The sequence below is a fragment of the Oryctolagus cuniculus genome, chromosome 17 (genome assembly GCF_051225735.1).
Source record: "Oryctolagus cuniculus isolate XC-2025 breed Fujian yellow rabbit chromosome 17, ASM5122573v1, whole genome shotgun sequence".
Lineage (NCBI taxonomy): Eukaryota > Metazoa > Chordata > Mammalia > Lagomorpha > Leporidae > Oryctolagus > Oryctolagus cuniculus.
In genome coordinates this window covers 69802281-69828975 of record NC_142883.1, presented here as the reverse complement: position 1 = coordinate 69828975, position 26695 = coordinate 69802281, and the positions used below count along the sequence as shown (strand labels likewise).

The window sequence follows — 26695 nt, the reverse complement described above, 5'->3', positions numbered from 1 at the left end:
AAAATTGACACTTTGAGAAGCAATGACTTTTTACAGCCCTTGTCTCGACTACAGAGGAACAGTTTTTTTTCCATGCTAGTTGTTGAGCTTTTTGCTTAATATAGATATAATCATATGTGTAGGAAGTTAATCGAAAATAAATGTTAGTAAAAAATAAGAGTGGGAATAAGAGAGGGAGGAGGAAGGGGGTGGGAGTGTGGATGGGAGGGCAGGCACAGTGGGAAGAATCACCAGGTTCCTAATGTTTTAATTGTGAAATTATGAAGTTTATATCTGTAAAACTGTATAGTTCTCCATACATTATTACAGACCTACTTTTCAGGGTACAGTTTAAAAACTTGCCATGGGACCCCAAGTCCCCTTGAGCTAGGTGGGAAAAAACAGCACTTCAAGTGTTAAATTGAACATATGGGTAGGATTAAGTGTTAAAGTGATCATATAGAGAGGATTAAGTGTTAAAATGATTATATAAATAGGATTAAGTGTTTGGTAATAATAATAGAATTAAAAAGGAGTGAATGCTCCAAGATGGGAAGCAGTCCACACAGCAGACTCATAGAATGACAATCACTTCAAGTAGCACTGTGGGCTCAGAATCAGCCCTTAACGCATTTTGGTCTGGCTGAAAATCCCATGAGAGTATTTCAAACATAGAATGCCAAGACACTGTGGCAAAAAGTGTCCTACATGAAGGACCTAACTGGGTGAGACTCCAGTGGAAAGAAGTGGTCATCAAAGAAGGAAGTACTTTACTCTGAGAGAGGGGAGAACTTCCACTTTGCTCATGGCCTTGTCTAAATACGGAAGGAGTTAGTGGACTCAAAAGGCTTCCACTTGTGGCCGGTGAAGTGGTGCAGTGGGTTAAAGCCCTGGCCTGAAACGCCAGCATCCCATATGGGTGCCGGTTCTAGTCCCAGCTGCTTCTCTTGCAATCCAGTTCTCTGCTTATGGCCTGGGATATCAGTGGAGGATGGCCCAAGTCCTTGGACCCCTGTACCCATGTGGGAGGCCCAGAAGAAGCTCCTGGCTCCCGCCTTCAGATTGGCACAGCTCTGGCCGTTGTGGCCATCTGAGGAGTGAACAGCCAGATGGAAGACCTCTCTCTCTGTCTCTACCTCTCTCTGTAACTCTGTCTTTCAAATAAATAAAATAAATCTTTTTTAAAAAATGCTTTCACAGCGTAGGCAGAGCATGTCAAGTGCCTTGGGTGATCACTGACCACATACATAAGAGCATTAATTGTTAAATTAACAACAGGAGTTGCTGTGCACTAATTTCCCATCCAGGACCCCTGTCCTCAAAGAGTTGGATTATGAGAGTTAATAGTAAAACTTGTTCTCAAAGATTTACTTTGTTTTCGTGTATTAACAGATGTATCATTTTTGGTTTCTTCAAGGTTAATTAGGTTTCTCAAAAAATGCTTAAAATAAAAAAAAATTAAAATTGAATTAATTAAAGCTCAGAAAGGTTTACTTTTATTGAAAAAGTATTTTCCTTATTGTAAAAATAATCCTTCTTGTGTTCTTTTTTTTAAAAAAAAGATTTATTTTATTTATTTGAAAGAGTTATAGAGAGGTAGAGCCAGAGAGAAAGGACTTCCATCCACTGGTTCACTCCCCAGATGGCTGCAATGGCTGGACCTGTGCTGATCTGAAGCCAGGAGGCAGGAGCTTCTTCCAGGACTCCCATGTGGGTGCAGGGGCCCAAGGACTTGGGCCATCCTCCACTGCTTTCCCAGGCCATAGCCTAGAGCTGGATTGGAAATGGAGCAGCTGGGACTCAAACTGGTTCCCATGTGGGATGCTGGCACTGCAGGCTGGAGCTTTAACCCACTGTGCCACACCACCAGCCCCCTTTCCTGTGTTCTATTACACAGTAGAGTATCAATTGTCAACTGTAATATATTGTATATTTCTAAATAGCTAGAAGAAAGACTTTTGAATGTTCACACTGCAAATAAATCTTGAATATATGAAGTGATGGATTCCAATTATCCTAATTTGATCATTAAAATGTGTGCATGTCTCAGAATCAGCCCTTAAGGCATTTGGATATGGCTGAAGAGCCCATGAGAGTATTTTAGGCATGGAAAGCCAAGACACCCTGGAAAAAAAAAGAAGAAGACCTAAATGGAAGATCTCTGCAGGTGAGATCCCAGTGGAAAGAAGAGGTCATCAAAGAAGGAGGTACCTTTCTCTGAAGGGAGGAGAGAACTTCCACTTTGACTATGACCCTGTTGGAATAAGATCGAAGTCGGCAAACTCAAAAGGTTTCCATAGCCTTGGCAACTCATGACTAGAGCCTAGGGAGATTACTGATGTCATAAACAAGAGTGTCAAATTGTTAAGTCAACAACAGGAGTCACTGTGTACTTACTTCTCATGTGAGATCTGTCCTTAGTGTGTTGTCCAATGTGAAGTAATGCTATAACTAGTACTGAAACAGTATTTTACACTTTGTGTTTCTGTGTGGGTGCAAACTGATGAAATCTTTACTTAATATATACTGAACTGATCTTCTGTATATAAAGATAATTGAAAATGAATCTTGATGTGAATGGAATGGGAGAGGGAGCGGGAGATGGGAGGAGTATGAGTGGGAGGGAAATTATGGGGGGGGAAGCCATTGTAATCCATTAACTGTACTTTGAAAATTTATATTTACTAAATAAAAAATAAATACAAAAAAGTGAGCATGTATCAAATATTACATTTCACCCCATAAATATGTACTAGTATTGAGTGTTGATAAAAACAAATACTCTCATAAAATAGGAAATTCTGCATGTTGTCAAAACATGGATCCAAAAACATGAATGTGGACATGAGGCTATTTGAAACAAGGCACAGAAAGATAAATGCCCCACAATCTCACTCATGTGGAATTTAAGAAAATCACACTTAATCATAGAACAGGGTGGTGGCTGTCAGGGCTGAGAGTGAAGGAAATGGGAAAATGTTAGCTGAGCACACATTTGCAGTTATGAGATAAATTAACCACTCCAGATCTTAATACTCAACACCGTTACTATATGAATATGCTATTACATACTCACAACTTGGTAATATCTTATGTATTCTCTTAAAAACATAGCAATGAAAGGAGATGCATATGTTAGATTATCCTAATCACTTCATAATGTACATGTAAAAGAGGACTCCAAAAAGGTTATGAAAAAAAGGCTGGGATTATTCCAGTACAAAAAGGGATTAAAAGATAATGTGAATTCTCCATAACTTTTCAAAAGGCCCCCACATATCAGAATATCAGGTTGCATACCTTGAATATGCACAAATTTTGTCAACCATACTCCAACAATACTTGAAAATTTTAAAACAAGCGAAAGTAAACAAGCTCCTATATTAAAATATAATCTCCAAATAACTTAGTAAACTAGATATATCTTTAGGATTGAGAAGGCTTTCATGGAACAGAAATAATTTTTAAAACACTCATAAATTTGCATAGCCAAACTTTCTATTTTGAAAGTGCAAAGACAGATGGCAGCTGGTTGAGGGAACAGTAAGGGTTAAGGTGATACCCAAGTGCCAAAGTACAGGGTCCTCCTGCCCCTCTAAACCCTGGACAAAAACCCCGAGTCAGATAACAGTTTTGCCTTTATCTCACCCCATCCATGTTACTGTGTTACTGGAAACAGAAAACAGAGCAAGACCTTCCAGAAACATCTGTGCTGAGAGGTCAGCATCCTGGAGGAGACCCTGCTGCCCACATATTTAGAATCTCGGGGGAATCAGGTCCCAGTGTAGAAGGAAGGAGGAACTGAGGAAGGAGGACACAGGGCTGCCTCCACACAGCTGCCCAGGGATGGCTCCAGGGCCACGAAGTCGCTGCAAGCAGGTAAGGGGCCAGGTGTGGGGGGGTCCCGGGTGCCAGGGAGGGGGCTGGGCTTTGGGCTCCTGGGTGCCATGAGGGGGCTGGGCGGTGGGGGTCCTGGTGCCAGGGTTGGAGCCGGGCATCAGGGGTCATGGGTGCCAGGGAGGGGGCAGAACGATGGAGGTCCCAGGTGTCAAGGATGGGGCCAGGAGGGAGCTGGACGCTGGGGGTCCCAGGTACCAGGGAGGGGGCTGGGTGCAGGGGGTCCAGGGTTGCAGGGAGGGGGCCAGGCATCAAGGGTCCTGGGTGCCAGGGAGGGGGCCAGATGTTGGGGTACTGGGTGCCAGGGAAAGGGCTGGGCATCTGAGGTCCCAAGTGACAGGGAGGGGCGGGCCTTGGGGGTCCCAGGTGCCAAGGGTGGGGCCAGGCTTCGGGGATCCTGGTGCCCAAAAGGGAGCCGGGCGATGGGGGTCCCAGGTACCAGAGAAGAGGCTGGGCGTCTGGGGTCCGGGGTGCCAGGGAGGGGGCCAGTTGTCGGGGGTCCCGGGTGCCAAGGAGGAGGCCAGACCTTGGGGTCCCAGGTGCCAGGGAAGGGGTCAGGTGTCAGGGGTCCTGGGTAGCAGGGAGGGGGCATGGAGTCAGAGGTCTTGAATGACAGGAAGGGGCCAGGCATCAGGGGTCATGGGTGCCAGGGAGGGGGTCGAGGGTCTTGGGTGCCAGGGAGGGGTCAAGCATTGTGGACCGGTTGACAGGGAGGGTCCAGGTGTCAGGCGTCCCAGGTGCCAGGGAAGAGGCTGGGCTTTGGGGTCCCAGGTGTCAGGGAAGGGGCCTGGGGTCACGAGTCCCGGGTGCCAGTAACGGGGCCAGGCATCTGGGGTCCCGAGTGACAGGGAGGGGCCAGGCATTGGGAGTCCTGGGTGCCCAGGAAGGGGCCGGGTGGTGGGGGTCCTGGGTACCAGGGAAGGGGCTGGGCATCAGGGAAGGGGCTGGGCGTCAGGGGCCCGGGGTGCCAGGGAGAGGGCTGGACTTCGGGGGTCATAGGAGCCAGGGTGGAGACCAGACATCAGGGCCATGGGTGCGAGGGAGGGGGTCGGGGGTCCCGGGTGCTAGGGAGGGGCTGGCCATCGAGGTCCCGGGTGCAGGGAGGGGATGGGCATCAAGGGTCCTGGGTACCAGTGAAGGGGCTGGGCGGTGGGAGTCCTGGGTGCCAGGGAGGCAGCCAGGCCTTGGATGTCCTGGGAGCCACGGAAGGGGCCAGGTGGCAGGGTTCCTGGGTGCAAGGGTGGGGGCCTGGCGGCGGGTGTCCTGGGCATCAGGAAGGGGGCCAGAAATCAGGGGTCATGGGTGCCAGGGAGGGGGCCGGGCGTCTGCAGTCCCAAGTGACAGGGAGGGGCTGGGTGTTGGGGTCCCAGGTGCCAGGGAGAGGCTGGGTGACAGGGGTCCCAGGTTCCAGGGAGGAGCCGGGCATTGAGGGTCCTGGGTTCGGAGGGGTCCGGGCATCAGGGGTCATGGGTGTCAAGGAGGGGGCCAGGTGTCGGGGATCCCAGGGCCCAGTAGGGAGCTGGCATTGGGGTTCCTGGGTACCAGGGAAGGCGCTGGGCATCGGGGGTCATGGGTGCCAGGGAGGAGGCTGGGTGTCAGGGGTCCTGGGTGTTAAGGAGGGGCTAGGTACTTGGGATCCTAGGGGCCCAGGAGGGAGCCAGACAATGGGGGTCCTGGGTACCAGGGAAGGGGCCTGGCGTCATGGGTCCAGGATGCCAGGGATTGGGACGTGCTTCAGGGGTCCTGGGTATCAGGGAAGGGGTTGTGTCTGCAGTCTCAAGTGATAGGGAGGGGCTGGGTGTCGGAGGTCATGGGTGCCAGGTAGGGTGACAGGGGTCCTGGGTGCAAGGGGAGTCAGGCGTCAGGGGTCCTGGGTGCCAGGGAGGGGCCGGGCTTCGAGGGTCCTGGGTGCCAGGGAGGGGTCCAGGCATAGAGGGTCCCAGGTGTCTGGGAAGGGGTCAGGGATCCCAAGTGCCGGGGGGCCAAGCATCAGGGGTCCCAGGTGCCAGGGAGGGGCCGGGCATCGAGGGTCCTGAGTGCTAGGGAGGGGCCAGGCGTCAGGGGTCACAGGTGTCAGGGAAGGGGTCAGGGGTCCTGTGTGCCAGGGAAGAGGCCGGGTGTCGACATCCCATGTGCCAGGGAGGGGTTGGGTGTCGGGGGTCACAGGTGCCAGGGAGGGGGTCAGGAGTCCAGGGTTCCAGGGAGGGGACGGGCGTCAGGGGTCACAGGTGTCAGGGAAGAGGCTGGGCATCGACGTCCTGGGTACCAGGGAGGGGTCGGGCATCCTGGAAGGGGCTGGGCATCTGGGGTCCCAAGAGACAGGGAGGGGCCGGGCATGGGGGGACACAGGTGCCAGGGAGGGGTTGGGCATCAGGGATCCCGGGTGCCAGGGAGGGCCAGGCATCCGGGGTCACGGGTGCCAGGGAGGCGGCCGGACGTCGGGTGTCATGGGTTTCAAGGAGGGGTCCAGGCGTCAGGGATTCCTGAGCCCAGGAGGGAGCCAGGCGATTTGGATCCTGGGTACCAGGGAGGGGCTGGGCGTTGGGGGTCCAGGGTGCAAGGGAGGAGGCCGAGCATCAGGAGTCCCAGGTGTCAAGGAGGGGGCCAGGCATCAGGAGTCACCAGGCCCAGGAGTGAGCCGGGTGATAGGGGTCCCAGGTACCAGGGAAGGGGCTGGGCATTGGGGGTCCGGTATGCCAGGGAGGGGGCCAGGTCAGGGGTCCCGGATGCCAGGGATGGGGCCAGATGTCAGGGGTCACTGGTGCCAGGGAGGCGGTCGGCAGACCCGGGTGCCAGTGAGGGGTGGGGCATCGGGGTTCCGAGATGCCATGGAGAGGGCCAGGCTTCGGGGGTCCTGGGTGTCAGGGAAAGTGCTGAGTGGCAGGGTTCCTTGGTGTCAGGGAAGGGACCGGACATCAGGGGTCATGGGTGTCAAGGGGGTCGGGTGTCAGGGGTCACAGGTACCAGGGAGGTGGTTGGGGGTCCTGGGTGCCAGGGATGGGCTGGGCGTTGGGGTCAGGGTGCCAGGGAGGGTCCGTCCGGGCGTCGAGGGTCCCAGGTGCCAGGGAGGAGGCTAGGCGTCAGGGGTCCTGGGTACCAAGGAGGGGGCCAGACATTGGGGATCCTGGTGCCCAAAAGGGAGCTGGACGATGGGGGTCCCAGGTACCAGGGAAGGGGCTGGAAGTCTGAGGTCTGGGGTGCCAGGGAGGGGGCCAGTTGCCAGGGGTCCCAGGTACCAGGGAAGGGGCTGGGAGTCTGGGGCCTGGGGGGCCAGGGAGGAGGCCAGTTGTTGGGGGTCCCGGATGCCAGGGAAGAGGTCAGGTGTCAGGGGTCCCAGGAAGCAGTGAGGGGCCAGGCGTCTGGGGACTTGAGTGCCAGGGAGGGGCCGGTGTCGGGGGTGATGGGTGTCAAGGAGGGGGCCAGGCATCAGGGATCCCAGGGCCCATTAGGGAGCTAGGCGATGGGAGTCCCAGGTACCAGGAAAGGAGGCTGGGCATCAGGGGTCCCGGGTGCCAGGGAAGGAGCCTGGCGTCAGGGGTCCCTGGTACCAGGGAGGGGGCCAGGCATCTGGGGTCCTGAGAGACAGGAAGGGGCCAGGAGTCTGGGGTCAAGGGTGCCAGGGAAGGAGCCTGGCATCAGGGATCCCTGGTACCAGGGAGGGGGCCAGGCGTCTGGGGTCCTGAGAGACAGGAAGGGGCTGGGAGTCAGGGGTCATGGGTGCCAGGGATGGGGTTGGGGGTTCTGGGTGCCAGGGAGGGGCCAGGCATCTGGGGTCCCTAGAGACAGGGAGGGGCAGCTGTCAGGGGTCCTGGGTGCCAGGGATGGCCAGGTGTTGGGGGTCACGGGTGACTTGGAGGAGGCCAGACATCAGGGGTCACAGGTGTCAAGGAGGGGGCCAGGTGTCGGGGATCCCAGGGCCCAGCAGGGAGCTGGCATTGGGGTTCCCAGGTACCAGGGAGGAGGCTGGGCGTCAAGGGTCCTGGGTGTCAAGGAGGGGCCAGGTGCTCAGGATCCTGGGGCCCAGGAGGGAGCTTGAAAATGGGGGTCCTGGGTACCAGGGAGGGGCTGAGTGTCGGGGGTCCAGGGTGCCAGGGAGGAGTCTGGGCATCTGGGGTCCCGAGTGACAGGGAGGGGCTGAGTGTCGGAGGTCATGGATGCCAGGGAGGGGGTTGGGGGTCTTGGGTTCCAGGGAGGGGCCAGGCATCAGGGGTCCAGGGTGCCATGGAGGGGGCCAGGCGTCATGGGCCCCAAGTGACAGGGAGGGGCTGGGTGTTGGGGGTCATAGGTGCCAGGGAGGGGTTTAGGGGTCCCGGGTGCCAGGGAGGGAGCTGGGCATCTGGGGTCCCAGGGAGGGGCCAGGCATCAGGGGTCACAGGTGCCAGGGAGGGGATGGGCATCAGTGGTTCTGGGTGCCAGGGAGGGGATGGGCATCAAGAGTCCTGAGTGCCAGGGAAGGGGCCAGGTGTCAGGGGTCCCGGTGCAAGGAGATAGGCCAGGCGTCAGGTGTCCCAAGTGACAGGGTGGGGCTGGACTTGGGGGCTCCTGGGTGCCCAGGATTGGCCTGGGCTTCTGGTGTCCCAAGAGACTGGGAGGGGGCTGGGCAACAGGGGTACTGGGTACCAGGGAAAAGGCTGGGCACTGGGAAGGGGCTGGGTGTCTGGGATCAGGGGTGCCAGGTAGGGGCAGGATGGGTGTGTCAAGTGACAGTGAGGGCCAACATCCGGGGTCAAGGGTGCCAGGGAGGGGGTTGTGGATCCCAGGTGCTAGGGAGGGGCCAGGCATCGAGGGTCTCGGATGCCAGGGAAGAGGCTGGGCGGCAATGTCCTGGGTGCCAGGGAGGGGGCCATACAACTGGGGTCATGGGTGCCAGGGAAGTATCTGGGCCCAGAGTTTCTGAGTGCCAGGGATAGAGCCAGGCGACGAGGGTCCCGGATATCAGGGAAGAGGTCAGGGGTCCTGGGTACCAGGGAGGGGGCTGGGCATCTGGGGCCCCAAGTGACAGGGAGGGGCCGTGTGTCAGGGGTCACAGGTGCCAGGGAAGGGGTCGGGGATCCCAGAAGCCAGGGCGGGGTCATGTATCGAGGGTCCTGGATGCCAGGGAGGGGATGGGCATCAGGGGTCCTGGGTGCCAGGGAAGGGGCTGGACATCAGGCATTCTGGTGCAAGGGAATAGGCCAGGCATCAGGTGCCCCGAGTGACAGGGTGGGGCTGGACTTCGGGGTTCCTGGGTGCCCAGGATTGGCCTGGGCTTCCTGGGTCCTGAGAGACAGGGAGGGGGCTGGGCAAGGGGGGTACTGAGTACCAGGGAACGGGCTGGGCGTCAGGAAGGGGCCAGGCATCCGGGATCAGGGGTGCCAGGTAGAGGCTGGATGTCGGGTGTCTCAAGAGACAGGGAAGGCCAACATCCGGGGTCAAGGGTGCCAGGTAGGAGGCCGGGCATCAGGGGTCTTGGGTGTCAATGAGGAGCCAGGCATCAGGGATCCTGGGGCCCAGCTGGGAGCCGGGCAATGGGGGTCCCGGGTACCAGGGAAGGGGCTGTGCATTGGGGGTCCAGGGTGCCAGGGGAGGCTGAGTGTCATGGTTCCAGGGTGACAAGGAGGGGGCCAGGCGCCAGGGTTCATGGGTGCCATGGAGGGGGCCGGACATTGGGGATCACAGGTGTCAGGGAGGAGGCCAGGCATCAGGGGTCTTGGGCGTCAAGGAGGGTCCAGGCATCCTCGGGGATCCTGGGGCCCAGGAGGGAGCCAGGTGATGGGGGTCCCGGGTACCAGGGAAGGGGCTAGGTGTTGGGGGTCCAGGGTGCAGGGAGAGGCTGAGTGTCAGGGTTCTGGGGTGACAAGGAGGGGGCCAGGTGTCAGGGTTCATGGGTGCCATGGAGGGGGCCAGACGTCAGGGGTCACAGGTATCAGGGAGGAGGCCAAGATTCAGGGGTCCTGGGTGTCAAGGAGGGGCCAGGGATTGGGGATTCTGGGGCCCAGGAGGGAGCCGGGCGATGGGGGTCCCGGGTGCCAAGGAAGGGGCCAGGCGTCAGGGATCCTGAGTACCAGGGAGGGTTGGGTATCAGGGGTCCCGGGTGCCGGGTTGGGGGGCTGGGTGTCAAGGGTCCTGGGTGCCAGGAAGGGGGCCGGGTGTTGGGAGTCCCGGATACCAGGGAAGGGGTTGGAGGTTCCAGGTGCCAGGGAAGGGGCTGAGCGTCTGGGGTCCCAAGTGAGAGAGAGGAGCCGGAAGTCAGGGGTCCCAGGTGCCAGGAGGTTGTTGAGGGTCCTGGGTGCCAGGGAGGTGTTGGGAATTGAGGTCCAGGTGCCAGAGAGGGGCCAGCGTCAGGGGTCCCAGTGACAGGGAAGTGGACAGGCATCTCGGTTGCCAGGGAGGGGGCTGGGCGTCTGGGTTCCTGAGAGACAGGGAGGGGTCTGGCGTTGGGGCCACTGGTGCCAGGGAGGGGTTGGGGATCCCGGGTGCCAGGGAGGGGTCAGGAATCAGGGGTCTGGGTGCCCAGGATGGCAGAACATCGGGGGTCACGGGTTTCAAGGAGGGATCCAGGCATCAGAGATCCCTGGGCCTAGGAGGGAGCCGGGCGATTTGGGTCCCAGAAGATGCTGGTCGTCTGGTGTCCTGAGTGACAGGGAGGGGCCGGTCGTCGGGGGTCACGGGTGCCAGGGAGGGAGTCGGGGGTCTTGGGTGACAGGGAGGGTTTGGGCATCAGGCGTCCCGGGCTCCAGGGAGGGGCCTGGCATCCAGGGTCCCGGATGCCAGGTAGGAATCGGGCGTTGAGGGTACCAGGTGCCAGGGAGAGGCCAGGCGTCAGGGTCCCGGGTGCCAGGGAGGCGCCTGGCATCGAGGGTCCTAGTTGTAAGGAAAGAGGCCAGGCATCAGATTCTTGGGTTCCAGGGATATGCTGGGCATCGGGGAAGGGGCCGGGTGTCTAGGGTCATGGGTGCCAGGAAGGGTGTCGGGCGTCCCGGGTAACAGGGAGGGGGCCAGGTGTCTGGGGTCCGGAGTGACAGGGAGGGGCTGGATGTCGGGTGCCCCGGATGCCCAGGAGGGGCCTGGGCTTCTGGGGTCCCAGAGACAGGGAGAGGGCCAGACGATGGGGGTCCAGAGTACCAGGGAAGGGCTGGGCATCAGGGAAGGGGCCGGGCATCAGGGATCCCAGGTGCTTGGGAGGGGGCCGGAATTCGGGGGTCCCAAGTGACATGGAAGTCAGGCATCAGGAGTCACAGGTGCCGGGGAGGGCCGGGTATCAAGGGTCCTGGGTGCCAGGGAAGGGGCCAGGCGTCACGGGTCCCCTTTGCCAGTAAGGGGGCCTGGCATCTGGAGTCCCCAGTGACAGTGAGGGGCCAGGCGTCGGGAGTCTCGGGTGCCCAGGAAGGGGCCATATGGTGTGGGTCCCGGGTACCAGGGAATGGGTTGGGTGTCAGGGAATGGGCTGGGCATTGGGGGTCTGGAGTTCCAGGGAGGGGGCCAGACTTCGGGGGTCACAGGAGACAGGGTGGAGGCCAGACTTCGAGGTCATGGGTGCCAGGGAGGGGGTCACTGGTCCCCGGTGCCAGGGAGGTGCCTGGCGTCGGGGTCCTGGGTGCATGGAAGGGGCCGGGAGGTGGGAGTCCTGGGTTCCAGAGAGGCGGCCGACTCTTATGGGTCCTGGGTGCCACGGAAGGGGCCAGGCAGCAGGGTTCCTGGGTGTCAGGGAGGAGGCCGAGTGTTCAGGGTCCTGGGTGCCAGGGAGGAGCCAGGCATCGGGGTCCCAGGTGCCAGGGAAAGATCTGGGCCCAGTGTTACTGAGTGCCAGTGAGGGGGCTGGGTGACATGGGTCCCAGGTGCCAGGAAGGGGTCAGGAGTCCCGGGTGTCAGGGAGCAGACAGGCGTCAGTGGTCCCTGGTGCCAGGGAGTGGATGGGTGTCGAGGTTCTTTGGTGCCAGGAAAGGCGCCAGGCATCAGGGGTCCAGGGTGCAAGGGAGGAGGCCAGGCATCAGGGGTTTGGAGTCAGGGAGGGGGCTGGGAGATGGGGGTCCTGGGTACCAGGGAAGGAGCCAGGCGTCAGGGAAGGCGCTGGGCAATGGACTTCAGGGGTGCCAGGGAGGGGGCCGGACGTTGGGGGTCTCGAGTGACAGGGAGGTCTGCATGATGGGGTCATGGGTGCCAGGGAGGGGACGGGTGTGAAGGGCCTGGGTGCCAGGGAAGAGGCGGGCATCAATGTCTAGGGTGTCAGGGAGGGGACTGAATGTCTGGGGTCACAGGTGCCAGGGAGGGGGTCGAGTGTCCCGGGTACAGGGAGGGGCTGGGCATTGGTGTCCTGGTGCCAGGGAGATGGCCAGACCTCTGGGGTCCTGAGTAACAGGGAAGGGGTCGAGGGTCCCGGGTGCCAGGGAAGGAGCCGGGTGTCAGGGGTCCGGGGTATCAGAAAGGGACCGGGTGTCTGCAGTCCCACTGACAAGCAGGGGCCAGGAATCAGGGTTCACGGGTGCCAGGGAGGGGTCAGGCGTTAGGTGTCCCGGGTGCCAGGGAGGGGCCAGGCATCTAAGGTCCCAAGATACAGGGAGGGGTCTTGCGTCAGGAGTCACGGGTGCCAGGGAGGGGGTTGGGGGTACCAGGTGCCAGGGAGGGGTTGGGCTTCAGGGGTCCGGGTGACAGGGAGGGCCAGGCGTCTGGTGTCACGGGTGCCATGGAGGCAGCTGGACATCGGGGTTCATGGGTTTCAAGGAGAGTTCCAGGTATCAGGGATCCCTGGGTCCAGGTGGGAGCTGGGTGATTTGGGTCTTGGGTACCAGGGAAGGGGCTGGGCATCAGGGGTCCAGGGTGCCAGGGAGGGGCCAGGCATTGGGGGTCACGGGTACCAGGGAGGGGGTCGGGGATCTCGGTGCCAGGGAGTGTTTGGGCATCAGGGGTCTCGGGTGCCAGAGTGGGGCTGGGCGTCGGGGAAAGGGCCAGGCTCTAGGGATGTGGGGTGCTAGGGAGGAGGCCAAACGTTGGGGGTCACGGGTACCAGGGAATGGGTTGGGGTTCTCAGGTGCCAGGGAGGGACTGGGTGTCGACGGTCTCGGGTGCCAGGGAAGAGGCTGGGCGTCATGGGTCCCGGGTGTCCTGGTGTGGCCGGGCGTCGAGGGTCCCGGGTGCCAGGGAGGTTGTTAGGTGTCCCGGGTGCCAGGGAGGTGTTGGGCGTCACTGAGTTCTGGGTGCCCGAGAGGGGCCGGGCGTCAGGGGTCCCGCTGACAGGGAAGTGGTCAGGCATCTCGGTTGCCAGGGAGGGGGCTGGGCATCTGGGGTCCTGAGAGACAGAGAGGGGCCTGGTGTCGTGGCCACTGGTGCCAGGGAGGGGGCTGGGGGTCCTGGGTGCCAGGGAGGGGTTGGGCATCAGGGGTCTGGGTGCCAGAGACGGCTGGGCTTCGGGGGTCACGGGTTTCAAGGAGGGGTCCACGTGTTAGGGATCCCAGGGCCCAATAGGGAGCCAGGCGATTTGGGTCCTGGGTACCAGGGAAAGGGCTGGGCATCTGGGGTCCAGGGTGCCAGAAAAGAGGCCGGGCGTCCGGGGTCACGGGTGCTAGGGAGGGGCCGGGCATTAGGAGTCCTGGGTGCCAGGGAGGGGCCAAGCGTCAGGTGTCCCGGTTGCCAGGGAAGAGGCCAGGTGTCAGGGTCCTGGGTGTCAGGTAGGGGCCTGGCATCGAGGATCCTAGTTGCAAGGGAAGAGGCCTGGCGTCAGATTCTCGGGTTCCAGGGAAGGGGCCGGGCCTCTGGGGTCATGGGTGCCAGGAGGGGGTCGGGCGTCTCGGGAAACAGGGAGGGGGCCTGGCGTCTGGGGTCCCACATGACAGGGAGGGGCTGGATGTCAGGTGTCCCGGATGCCCAGGAGGGCCCCAGGCTTCTGGGGTCCCCTGAGACAAGGAGAGGGCCAGGGATGGGGGGTCCCGAGTACTAGGGAAGGGCTGGGCTTCAGGGAAGGTGTCCGGTGTCAGGGATCCCGGGTGCCTGGGAGGGGGCTGGAAATCGGGAGTCACAAGCGACATGGAGGGCCAGGTGTCGGAAGTCACAGGTGCCAGGTAGGGCCAGTTGTCAACAGCCCCGGGTGCCAGGGAGGAGCCAGGCATCACGGGTCCCTGGTGCCAGTAAGGGGGCCTGGCATCTGGAGTCCCCAGTGATAGTGAGGTGCCGGGCATCGGGAGTCCTGGGTGCCTGATAAGGTGCCGGATGGTGTGGGTCCCGGGTACCAGGGAATGTGTTGGGCATAGGGGAAGTGGTTGGGTGTTGGGGGCCTGGGGTGCCAGGGAGTGGGCCAGACTTCAGGGGTCACGGGAGCCAGGCTGGAGGCTGGACTTAGAGGTCATGGGTGCCAGGGAGGGGGGTCGGTGGTCCCAGGTGCCAGGGAGGGACCCGGCGTCTGAGTCCCCGGTGCAGGGAAGGAGCCTGGCAGTGGGAGTTCTGGGTGCCAGGGAGGCAGCTGAGCCTCGTGGGTCCTGGGTGCCACAGAAGGGGGCCGGCGGCAGGGTTCCTGGGTTCCAGGGTGGGGGCCGCACATCAGGTGTCCCGGGTGTCAGGGAAGGAGTTGGGGGTCCCGGGTGCAAGGGAGGGGTCATTGTCAGGGATCCCAGGTGCCAGGGAGGGACCATGCGTTGAGGGTCCTGAGTGTCAGGGAGGGGGCCTGGCATCAGGGATCCCGAGTGTCAGGGAAGGGGTCAGGATTCCTGGGTACCAGGGAAGAGGCTGGGAGTCGACGTTCCAGGTGCCAGGGAGGGCCCAGGCATCGAAGGTCCTGGGTGCCAGGGAGTGGGCTGGGCGACATGGGTCACAGGTGTCTAGGAGGAGGCCAGACGTCAGGGATCCCGGGGCCAGTAGGGATCTGGGTGATGAGGGTCCGGGGTACCAGGGAAGGGGCTCGGTGTCGGGGGTCCAGTGTGCCGGGGGGTGAGCGTCAGCATTCCCGGGTCACAATAAGGGGGCCAGGTGTCAGGGGTCACAGGTGCCAGGGAGGAGGCCATTCCTCAGGGGTCCTTGGTGTCAAGAGGGGCCAGGCATTGGGGATCCTGGAGCCCAGGAGGGAGCCAGGTAATAGGGGTCCCGGGTACCAGGAAAGGGGCCTGGCATCAGGGTCCCGGGTGCCAGGGAGGGGCTGGGCATCAGGGGTCCCTGGATGCGAGGGAGGGGCCGGGCATCGGGTGTTCCACGTGTCAGGGAAGGGGTCATTTGTCACAGGTACCAGGGAAGAGGCTGGGAGTCGATGTTCCGGGTGCCAGGGAGAGGGCTGGGCATCTGGGGTCCTGAGAGACAGGGAGGGGCTGGGCATCATGGTTCACAGGTGCCAGGTAGGGGGTTAGGGGTCCCAGGTGCCAGGGAGGGGTCGAGCATCAGGGGTCCGGGTGCCAGGGATGGGCGGGCTTCAGGGGTCTTGGGTGTCAAGGAGGGGTCCACGCGTCAGGGATCCTGGGGCCCAATAGGGAGCCGGGTGATGGGGGTCCCAGGTACCAGGGAAGGGGCTGGGAGTTGGGGTTCCAGTGTGCCTGGGGGGAGGCCGGGCGTCAGGGTTCCCGGGTGTCAAGGAGGGGGGCAGGTGTCAGGGGTCATGGGTGCCAGGGAGGGGGCCGGACATTGGGGGTAACGGGTGTCAGGGAAGGTTTCAGGTGTCATGGGGCCCAGAGGGAGCTGGGCGATGGGTTCCTGGGTACCAGAATGGGGCCAGGCGTCTGCGGTCCCACTGACAGGGAGGGGCCAGGCATCAGGGTTCACGGATGCCAGGGAGGGTGTCGGGGGTCTCGGGTGCCAGGATGGGTCGGGCTTTAGGTGTCCCGGATGCCAGGGAGGGGCCGGGCATCTAGGGTCTTGAGAGATAGGGAGGGGCCTGGCGTCAGGAGTCACAGGTGCCAGGGAGGGGGTTGGGGGTCCCAGGTGCCAGGGTGGGGTCGGGCTTCAAGGGTCCAGGTGCCAGGGAGGGCTGGGCATCGGGTGTCACAGGTGCCATGGAGGTGGCTGGACGTTGGGGTTCACGGGTTTCAAGGTGAGTTCCAGGCGTCATGGATTCCTGGGCCCAGGACTTAGCCAGGTGATTTCCGTCCAGGGTGCCAGGGAGGAGGCTGGGCATCTGGGTTCCTGGGTGTCAAGGAGGGGGGCAGGTGTCCGGGGTCACGGGTGCCAGGGAGGGTTTGGGCTTCAGGGGTCCTGGGTGCCAGGGAAAGGGCTGGGCGTCACGGTTCCTGGATACAAGGGTGGAGGCCGGGTGTCATGGGTCCTGAATGAATGGGAGGGGCTGGACATTGGGTGTCCCGGGTGCAAGGGAGGGGCTGGGCGTCAGGGTCCCGGGAGCCAGGGAAGAGGCCGGGCATCGGCGTCTTGGGAGCCAGGGAGATCTTGGACATCGGGGGAAGAAGCCGGGTGTCTGGGGTCATGGGTGCTAGGGAAGGGGTTGGAGGTCCCAGGTAACAGGGAGGGGGCCGGGTGTCTGTGGTCCCGAATGACAGGGAGGGGCTGGGCGTCCGGGGACACAGCTGCCAGGGAGGGGGTCGGGGTCTTGGGTGCCAGGGAGGGGTCAGGCATTGAGGGTCCTGGGTGCTAGGGAGGGGGCAGGCATCAAGGGTCCTGGGTGCTAGGGAGGAGATGGGTGTCGAGAGTCCTGGGTGCCAGGGAAGGGGCTGGGCATCAGGGGTCCCAGGTGCAAGGGAGGAGACTGAGCATCAGAGGTCCTGAGTGACAGGGAGGGGGCCAGGCGATGTGGGTACCAGGTGCCCAGGAGAGGCCTGGGCTCTGGAGTCCTGAGAGACAGTGAGGGGCTGGACGATGGGGGTCCTGGGTACTAGGGAAGTGGCTGGGCATTAGGGAAAGGGCCAGGCATTGGGGATCAGGGGTGCCAGGGAGGGGTTTGGGGGTCCCGGGTGCAAGGTAGCGGTCAGGTGTCAGGGGTCCCGGGTGCCTTGGAGGAGGCCGGATGTCGGGGGTCAGGGGTTTCAAGGAGGGGTCCAGGCATCAGGGATCTCTGGGCCCATGAGGGAGCTGGGCAATTTGAGTCCTGGGTACCAGGGAAGGGGGTGGGCATCGGGGGTTCAGGGTGCCAGGGAGGAGGCTGGGCATCTGGGGTCCCATGTGACAGGGAGGGGACGGGAGTCGGGGGTCACAGGTGCCAGGGAGGGGGTTGGGGGTCCCAGGTGCCAGGGTGGGGTCAGGCGTCAAGTTTCCTGGGTTCCAGGGAGGGGCCGGGCGCAAGGGGTCCAGGGTGACAGGGAGGGGATGGGCATCGAGGGTCCTGTGTGCCAGGGAAGGGGCTTGACATCAGGGGTCCCAGCTGCAAGGGAGGAGACCGGCCCTCAGGGGTTCCAAGTGACAGTGAGGGTGCCGGGTGATGGGGGTTCCGGGTGCCCAGGAGGGGCCTGGGCTTCTGGGCTCCTGAGAGACAGTGAGGGGCCAGGCAATGGGGGTCCCAGGTACCAGGGAAGGGGCTGAACGTCAGGGAAGAGGCCAGGCATTGGGAATCAGGGGTGCCAGGGAGGGGGCCAGACGTCAGGGGTCTCGAATGGCAGAGAGGGCTTGGCGACAGGGTCACGAGTGCCAGGGAGGGTGTCCAGGGTCCCTGGTGCCTGGGAAGAGGCTGGGTGTCAACGTCCATGGTGCCAGGGATGGGACTGGACGTTGGGATGCCAGGGAGGAGGCCGTTCGTCAGAGGTCCTTGGTGTCAAGAGGGGCCAGGCATTGGGGATCCTGGAGCCCAGGAGGGAGCCAGGAGATGGGGGACCCGGGTGCCAGGGAGGGGCCGGGCGTCAGGGTCCCAGGTGCCAGGGAGGGGCCGGGCATCATGGTTCACGGGTGCCAGGGAGTGGGTTGGGGGTATCGGGTGCCAGGAAGGGGTCGGGCATCAGGGGTCCGGGTGCCAGGGATGGCGGGGCTTTGGGGGTCACAGGTTTCAAGGAGGGGTCCACATGTCAGGGATCCTGGGCCCAATAGGGAGTCAGGCGATGGGGGTCCCGGGTACCAGGGAAGGGGCTGGGCATTGGGGGTCCAGTGTGCCTGGGGGGAGGCCGGGCATCAGGGTTCCCGGGTGTCAAGGAGGGGGGCAGGTGTCAGGGGTCATGGGTGCCAGGGAGGGGGCTGGGTGTCAATGTTAGGTTGCCAGGGATAGGGCTGGATGTCGGGGTCCCGGGTGCAGGGAAGGGGCCGGGTGTCGGGGGTCATGGGTTCCAGGGAGGGGGTCGGGGGTCTCGGGTGCCAGGGAGGTGCTGGGCGTTGGGGTACCAGGTGCAGAAAGGGGGCTGGTCATTGGGGGTCCTGGGTACCAGGGAAGGGTCCGGGCGGTGGGAATCCTGGGTGCCAAGAAAGCAACTGGGCCTCAGGGGTCCTGGGTGCCATGGAAGGGGCCAGGTGGCAGGGTCCCTGGGTGCCAGGAAGGGGGCCAGACATTGGGAGTCACGGGTGCCAGGGAGGGGGCTGAGCATCTGCGGTCCCAAGTGACAAGGAGGGGCAAGGCATTGGGGGTCCAAGGTGCCAGGGAGGGTTGGGTGTCAGGAGTCCTGGGTGCCAGGGAAGGGGCCGGCCTCAGTGGTTATGGGTGTCAAGGAGGGGGCCAGGCATCAGGGATCCTGGGTCCCAGTTGGGAGCCAGGCGATGGGGATCCCGGGTACCAGGGAAGGGGCTGGGCATTGGGGGTCCAGGGTGCCAGGGGAGGCTGAGTGTCAGGGTTCCTGGGTGAGAAGGAGGGGGCCAGGCGCCAGGGTTCATGGGTGCCATGGAGGCGGCCAGATGTCGGGGGGTCATGGGTGTTAGGGAGGAGGCCAGGCGTCAGGGGCCCTGGGTGAAAGGAGAGGCCAGGCATTGTGGATTCTGGGGCCCACTATGGAGCCGGGTGATGGGGGTCCATGGTGCCAAGGAAGGGACCGGGCATCAGGGGTCCCGGGTACCAGGGAGGGTTGGGTGTCAGGGGTCCCTGGTGCCAGGGAAGGGGTCAGAGGTTCCGGGTGCCAGGAAGGGGCTGGGCATTGAGGGTTCTGTGTGCCAGGGAGGGGGCCAGGCGTTGGGGGTCCTGGGTACCAGGGATGGAGTTGGAGGTTCCAGGTGCCATGGAAGGGGCTGAGTGTCTGGGGTCCCAGGTGACAGGGAGGGGCCGGGAGTCAGGGGTCACAGGTACTAGGGAAGGGGTTGGGGGTCTCGGGTGCCCGGGAGTATTTGGGCATCAGGGGTCCCGGGTGCCAGGGAGGGGCAGGGCATCAGGGAAGGGATTGGGCTCTGGGGATCCGAGGTGCCAGGGAGGGCCTGGACATCGGGGTCACGGGTACCAGGGAATGGGTCGGGGTTCTCGGGTGCCAGGGAGGGACCGGGCGTCGACAGTCCCAGGTGCCAGGGAAAGGCTGGGTGTCATGGGTCCCGGGTGTGCTGGTATGGCTGGTTGTCAATGGTCCCGGGTGCCAGGAGGTTGTTGGCTGTCCAGGGTGCCAGGGAGGTGTCGGGCATTGAGGTTTGGGTGCCAGAGAGGGGCCGGGCATCAGGGGTCCCAGTGACAGGGAAATGGTCAGGCATCTTCATTGCCAGGGAGGGGGCTGGGCGTCTGGGGTCCTGAGGGACAGGGAGGGGCCTGGCGTCATGGCCACGGGTGCCAGGGAGGGGGTTGGGGGTCCTGGGTGCCAGGGAGGGGTTGGGCGTCAGGGGTCTGGGTGCCAGGGACAGCCGGGCTTCAGGGATCACGGGTTTCAAGGAGGGGTCCACGTGTTAGGGATCCTGGGGCCCAATAGGGAGCCGGGTGATTTGGGTCCTGGGTACCAGGGAAGGGGCTGGGCATCTGGGGTCCAGGGTACCAGAAGTGGCTGGCTGTCGGGGGTCACGGGTGTCAGGGAGGGGCTGGGCATCTAGGGTCCCAAGTGACAGGGAGGGGCCAGGCATTGAGGGTTCTTGGTGCCAGGGAAAGGGCCGGGCGTCAAGGTCCTGGGTGCAAGGATGGAGGCCGATCGTCATGGATCCCAAGTGAAAGGGAGGGGTGGGACATCGGGTGTCCCGGGTGCAAGGGAGGTGCTGGGCTTCAGGGTCCCTGGTGCCAGGGAGGGTCGGGCGTCGAGGGTCCCGTTTGCCAGGGAAGAGCCCAGGCGTCGGGGCAGTGGGAGCCAGGGAGATCTTGGACGTCGGGAAGAGGCGGGGTGTCTGGGGTCATGGGTGCCAGGGAGGGGGTAGGAGGTCCCAGATAACAGGGAGGGGGACGGGTTCTGGGATCCCAAGTGACAGGGAGGGGTCGGGTGTTGGGAGTCATGGGTGCCAGGGAAGGGGTCGGGGGTCTCAGGTGCCAGGGAGGGGCTGGGCATCAGGGGTCATGGGTGCTAGGAAAGGGGCTGGGCGTCGGGGAAGGGGCCGGGCTCTGGGGATCCGGGGTGCCAGGGAGGGGGCCGGATGTCGGGGGTCATGGGTACCAGGGAACGGGTCGGGGTTCCTGGGTGCCAGGGAGGGACCAGGCGTCAACGGTCCCGGGTACCAGGGAAGAGGCTGGGTGTCGTGGGTCCCAGGTGTCCTGGTATGGCTGGGCGTCGGGGGTCCCGGGTGCCAGGGAAGGGGTCCGGGGTCCCAGGCAGCTTCCACTGGTTCCGCTTCCCCCTGTCGGGACCCCCGGGCCCACACACTCACCATGTCGCGGTCGTCAGCTCCCAGGTACCCGGTGACTCCCAGCTTGTGAAGGTGGAGAGCGCAGACCCCGACTTGGCTCTTTAGCTTCTCAGCAGCGCGGCCATCTCCTAGGAACTCGCTCTGCCTAGGAACTCTAACACCACTGTGACATCAAGATCCCGCGTGATGACATCACCGTGGCTGATTGGACGGGGGCGCCCACAGCGTCACAAAAGACTCAGCCAATCAGCATCCTCCAAGGCGTGGCTCCCTAACTGGTCTGTGCTTGGTGTGAATCAGGAGAGGTGGGAAGCGGCCCCCTGCCCTCCTCCTGGGCTCCTCTCCGCGTGGTGCACCTGCCACCCGCTGGGGTCGCCCCGGGGTCTCCCCGTGCTTCTCACAGGCGGATCCTGGCTGCAGCTGGCGGTCACCTGCTTCAGGTGAGTTAAAATTCTGCTTCTTGGCTTAGGGGCTTTTGCTTTGTATTTCTGCTCATTTTTCTGTTGGGCCGTTTGTATCATGTTTTAATATTGATTTGAAGAATGCTTAAAGGCATCACATAATTGAAGCCTTTTTTTTCCCTCCTGTCAATATATGTTTTCTACTCTGCCTACTGACCTTTAATATCTTCTATTTGTTTCTTGCCGGTGCTTGGTAATCTAGTGGATTTTAAAGATATTGATCTTTCCTGAAAGCTCGTTCAATTCATGTATCAGTTTTTGTTTTTAGATTTTATGGATTCTCTCTAAATAAAGATCTCCAATATACTGAGATTTTATTGCTTAGAAATTGATCTTTACACCTTATTTTTTCCTTTTGTTCTTTTCCCCCTCCCCCGACTACTCCTCCAGTAAGAAGCTGGAGACAAAAAAAAAAAAAAAATGTACCACAGCCTGGAATTAAGGATTCTTAGGTTCACTAACTCTATGCTAATGCAGACAAGTGCATATGTGAATTTCATATGCCTGACTTTTCAGTATAAATATATTAATTCTATTTGGAATAAATGCATATGGAATGAAAAAAGATGAAGTTGGAGACAGTGGAGTCAGCTGGTCTAGGTTTCTAAAGGGAGAAATCTGTCAATGATCCCGTATTAATTATGTTGTTTGTTGTAGGATCCTTTTAAACAACCTTGATCACAGTAGGGAAGCCACAGTTTATTTTTACTAAAAAGCCAGTAAGTTTTTTTTGATTACATGCTGATTTTTTTTATTTATTTTTTATTTTTTGACATACAGAGTGGACAGTGAGAGAGAGAGACAGAGAGAAAGGTCTTCCTTTGCCATTGGTTCACCCTCCAGTGAATTTTTTAAATGCTTTTCAACATTCAATCTAAATGGTCATGTGATTTTCTTGAATTTTTCAACTACCTGGACAATCTACATGGCTTGTTCAAAATGTTACCACCTCTTGCATTTTTCTTCTATCTCACTTGTTATTCATTTTATTTTCATATGTATTTCATTTATTATAAAACTACTAAGGAGATATGCATGTGTTTTTAAAAGACAGGCTTACACTTAATTCATATTTCAAGTTCTGATCAATTTGCATTATAATCAATGTAATGCTGGCTTTCTAAAATATGTGAAAATATTCTGTGCTTATTTCTACCTTGGCATGTCTGGGAAATATAAGTGTGCCTGTTTTTTTTTCTTAAATGTTTGGAATATTTTGTATTTCTAAAACTTAAATTTTGTTTCTGTAACTTTTTATTGGTTGGTAGTCTTTAAATTGTGATTCAACTTGCTTAGTTTAATTTAGAGTTTTCCTATTTTATATTTGTTATATTGGATTTGGGAAATTTATATTTGTGCTGTGGGATGAAGGTTTTCTTTTTGCTTTGTGCTTCTCCATTTTGTGCTGTCCTTTGTCTTTCCTTTTTAGATTGCTTCTCCTTGTTTTCAGGTTGCTTTGACCTCCACCCTTAATCTTCACCATTCCCAAATCCCCTTATGGCTTGTCCCTGGATCCGTGGGTGTCAGACACTCCCAGGCACTCTGGAGTTTCATTTTTTCTTTGCCATTACCACTTGCACTGCTTTTTTGTTTCCTCTTGGAATCCTAGAGGCATTTTCTTGGGAACCGGCACCATCTCCACCTTCCCCAGCCTTCGGCTTCTGCTTCTGCTTGCTCCCGGGGGCCTTCGTTGCCAACAGGACCCAGGAAGCTCCTGCTTTGCAGCTCCTGTGGTCATTCTTGCTGATCTTGGTGATGTCCATGGTCATTTCTTTCCTGCTTCAGCAACTCCATCAGGACCTTGCCCACCAAGGCCTGCATCTGGTTTTACTCATGGACTACGTTTTCACAGGAGGTGGTGGGAACTATTGATTAGAAGGATTGTGCTTCAGAGGCCCATGACCCACTTCTTGGGCTTCTGAGCTGCGGTGCTTCATGCGGCCTCTTTTCTACTTGCATTGGGAAACATGATCACTGTTGCTTGTTGGGACTGTGTCTGCTGCTTGACATGTAGGGAATCTGGTGTCTAGAGTAGAGGGAACTGGAAGGTTGATGTCTGGCCTGGGAGAAGCCTTTGACACCTGAGAACAGGTCAGGATAAGCCTAGGGTTACTCTCTGTAATCAACTCCCTCCCAGTAGGGTTTGAACCCAAGCTGGGGGCTGAGTTGGCCATCTGGGGCCCTTCCCTCCCTGAAGAACTGTTTCTGCTCTTCTCACTATTGTCTGAGCTCCAGGTCTTTGGTTTTGGGGTTCCCTGAGGAAGGGACTCTGGTCCACTGGCCCTTGGTTTTACCAAGCTTTTTGGTCACTGTGTCCTGGACAGGGGCACTCTGGAGTTTCATCACAGGGAATTTTCCCACAGCACCATCACCCCCCCTTGAAGACTGGCAGTAGGTGGCTGGAACTCACTTCATTTCTGGACAAGGATATTCAGGGTAGCTTGGTCAGAAGGAAGGAAAATGGTCTCCTGTTTGCCTGTTTGTCACCTGCATGGCTGTTGCCACCTATTTCTTGCCTCTGATACTCAGCGAGACTCCTTGTTGGTGCTGGCCCCAGGGACTGTCTTGGTGGGCAGTGGACACTGCACTGTTTTTGATGGCAGGAGCCAAGGTCTGCACTGTCCGGATTGTGCCTCCATTCATACGCTTTGGGAAGCTCCTGGCCATGTTCTCTGAGGCCCAGAAGTTCCTCAGGAAGCTCCAGCTTAGGCTTGCACAAGGGGTAGCATCTAGACCAGTTGGATTATGATAAGGGCCAGCAAAATCAGAGGGGTTTAATCACCTGGCTCAAAGACAACTCACTGCTCTCTGAGCTGCTTTGCCTCTTCTGTCAGGGTTCTGGGATCAGGGTCGTTCTGGAAGTGTGGAAGTTGCTGTCCTTGTCACAGAAGACATGATCCAGCTTCACGGCTGCAGGTGTTTCCCCTTCAATGTCTGCCTCCTCTTCACTCCTCCTTTGAGCTCTTCCAAATCAGAATTCAGGTTGTAGGAACCTGGCCACACAGTTACAGAGTTCAATAAATAGGCCCCTTCAGAGCCCATGTGGAGTAGCAGCATGGAACCTGGACTCAACCATCTGGGTTTTCATTCTGCCTCTGTCATTCACTTGTTCCTTAGGTTACTTAATGAATCTCAGTTTTCTCATGTGTAAAATGGAGGCATTAAAAGCTGCAATTCCTAGGATAAATGTGAGAAATAAAGCAGCTAATCTTTCTAAAGTGCTTAAAATAAAGCATACAGGAAAATCTCAATAACTTTTAGGATCACATTTACTTTACTTGCTGTGGAATGTATTAGTGACCATATATATTGAAATACCACCATTGGTGTTGGGATGGAGTGAGGGATGACGTAAGGTATGAAAGGGAGAAATGGCTTCTGATCTTATATGACTTGCAGTTATTTGGGGGAAGTTAGGGATGAAAAAATAACCAACATTGCCAGTAGGTAAGTGACATTTGAAGGAGTGATAGTTTTAACATTTTTTAAGAAACTCAGTACTTTGGGTTTTTAAAATAATTTTTAAACTTATAAAAGTTGAGTAAATTTCATGTATTTCACATATGCAGATTTAGGTGCATTGTGATACTTCCTACTCTACCCTCCCTTATCATTCCTTTCTTACTCTTTCTTTTAATTTTTGCAGTGACTTACTTTCAGTTTATTTTATAATCATAAGCTTAACCCCCCACTAACACAAGTAGTAACAAGTCACATGTAACAAGCAGTAAGAAGGAGAAACAAACAAAACACTGTTCTTCAAAGGTAGAGACAAGAGCTATAAACAATAATCAAACCACAAAATGTCCATTTCACTCATATACATTACATTTTTGTACTCTGTGAGTTACCACAGATCATGGGAAACATTTTTTTTCTCATTGGGACTGGTTTATTTCACTAGGTATAATGGATTCCAGTTGCATCCATTTTGTTGCAACCAACAAAATTTCATTGTTTTTTATGGCTAAGTAGCATTCCATAGTTTATATGTACCACATTTTCTTTATCTAAACATTGGTTGATGGGCATCTGGGTTGATTCTGTAGCTTAGCTACTGCAAATTGAGCTGTATTAAACATAGGGGTACGGATAAACTCTCTCATATGCTGCTTTCATTTTTTGGGTAAATTCCCAGAAGTGTGATGGCTGGGTCATATGGTAGATTTGTTTTCAGATTTCTGAGGTATCTTCATACTGTCTTCCACAATGGCGGTACCAGTTTACATTCCCAGCTTTTCCCTGACGTCCTCACTCACATTTATGGTTTATTGATTTTAATATAGTAGCTGTTCTAATTGTGATGAGGGAAAACTTCATTGTGGTTTTTGTTCTCATTTCCTTGATGGCTATTATCCTGGGTATTTTTCAGGTGTCTGTTGGCCATTTGAATTTCATCCTTTGAAAAATGCCTGATCGAGTCCTTTACCCATTTCTTAACTGGATTGTTCATTTTCTTTTGATGAGTTTCTTGAGCTCTTATAGGTTATGGATATTAATCTCTTATCAGTTGCATAGTTTGCAATATTTTCTCCTGTTCTATCGGTTGCTTCTTCACTTTGCTGTTTCCTTTGCAGTACAGAAGATTCTTAGCCTGATGTAGTCCTATTTGTTTATTTTTGCTTTTATTGCCTGTGCTTCTGGGTCTTCTCAAAGAAGTCTTTGCCTATGCCAAAATTTCTGCAATGTTCCCTAGTAATTTGCTGGTATCAGATCAAAGATTTAGATCCCTGATCCATTTGAGTTGATTTTTTATAACATATAAGATAGAGGTCTTGTTTCATACTTCTTCATGTGGAGATTCAATCATCTTGCAACACTTTGTTGAAGAGACTGGCCTGGGGGCTGGCACTGTGGCATAGCTGGAAAAGCCAATGCCTTTGTAGTAGGTGAAGCTAACACCTGCAGTGCCAGCATCCCATATGTGCACCAGTTCGTATCCCAGCTGTTCCACTTCTCATCCTGCTCTCTGCTATGGCCTGGGAGAGCAGTGGAGGATGGCCCAAGCTTTTGGGCCCCTGCACCCTTGTGGGAGTCCCAGAGGAAACTCCTGGCTCCTACCTTCAGATCAGAGCAGCTCTGGCCATTGCAGCCAATTGGGGAGTAAACCAGCAGATGGAAGACCTCTCTCTTTCTCTCTCTCTCTCTCTCTCTCTCTCTCTCTCTCTCTCCCTCTCCTTCTCTTGTATGTAATGCTGAATTTCAAATAAATAAATCATTTTTAAAAAAGAAAGAGAGAGACTGGCCTTTCTTCAAGGATCAATTTTAGTTCCTTTGTCAAAGATTAGTTGGCTATGGAGGTGTGGATTGATTTCTGGGGTTTCTATTCTGTTCCCTTGGTTATATGTCTATTTTTGTGCCTGTACCAGGCTTGTTTTGAACATAAGTGCCTTGCAAGATAACTTGAAGTTTGTTATTGTGATGCCTCTGGCTTTTTTTTCTCATTTACAATTGCTCTAGCTATCTGGGGTCTCTTGTACTTCCACACAAATTTTAACATTGTTTCCTGTAGATCTGAGAAGAATGTCATTGGTACTTTGATTTGGACCACTTTGAGTTTTTTTTTTTTTTTGCTTATCTGTTTTTAGGATAACTTTGAATATGTAAATTGCTATTGATAGTATGGGCATTTTGATTATGTTAATCCTTCCAATCTACAAGCGTGGAAGGTTCTTCCATTTTTTTGTGTCTTCTTTGATTTCTTGTTTTAATATATTGTAATTTTCATTATAGAGAACTTTGACATCCTTGGTTAAATTTATTTCAAGGTATTGAAATATTTTGTAGCTATTGTGAATGATACTGAT

General features: G+C 57.4%; 1 long non-coding RNA gene across 1 annotated transcript in view; it reads right to left on the bottom strand.

The window, feature by feature from the left end:
* The window catches only part of LOC127488651 (uncharacterized), a 50497-nt gene extending 29383 nt beyond the window's left edge, over positions 1-21114 (bottom strand). The window contains exon 1 of the long non-coding RNA XR_016224117.1: positions 20449-21114. This is a non-coding gene — a long non-coding RNA (uncharacterized LOC127488651). The remainder of the gene's footprint in view (positions 1-20448) is intronic.
* Between the last annotated feature and the right edge of the window lie 5581 nt (positions 21115-26695).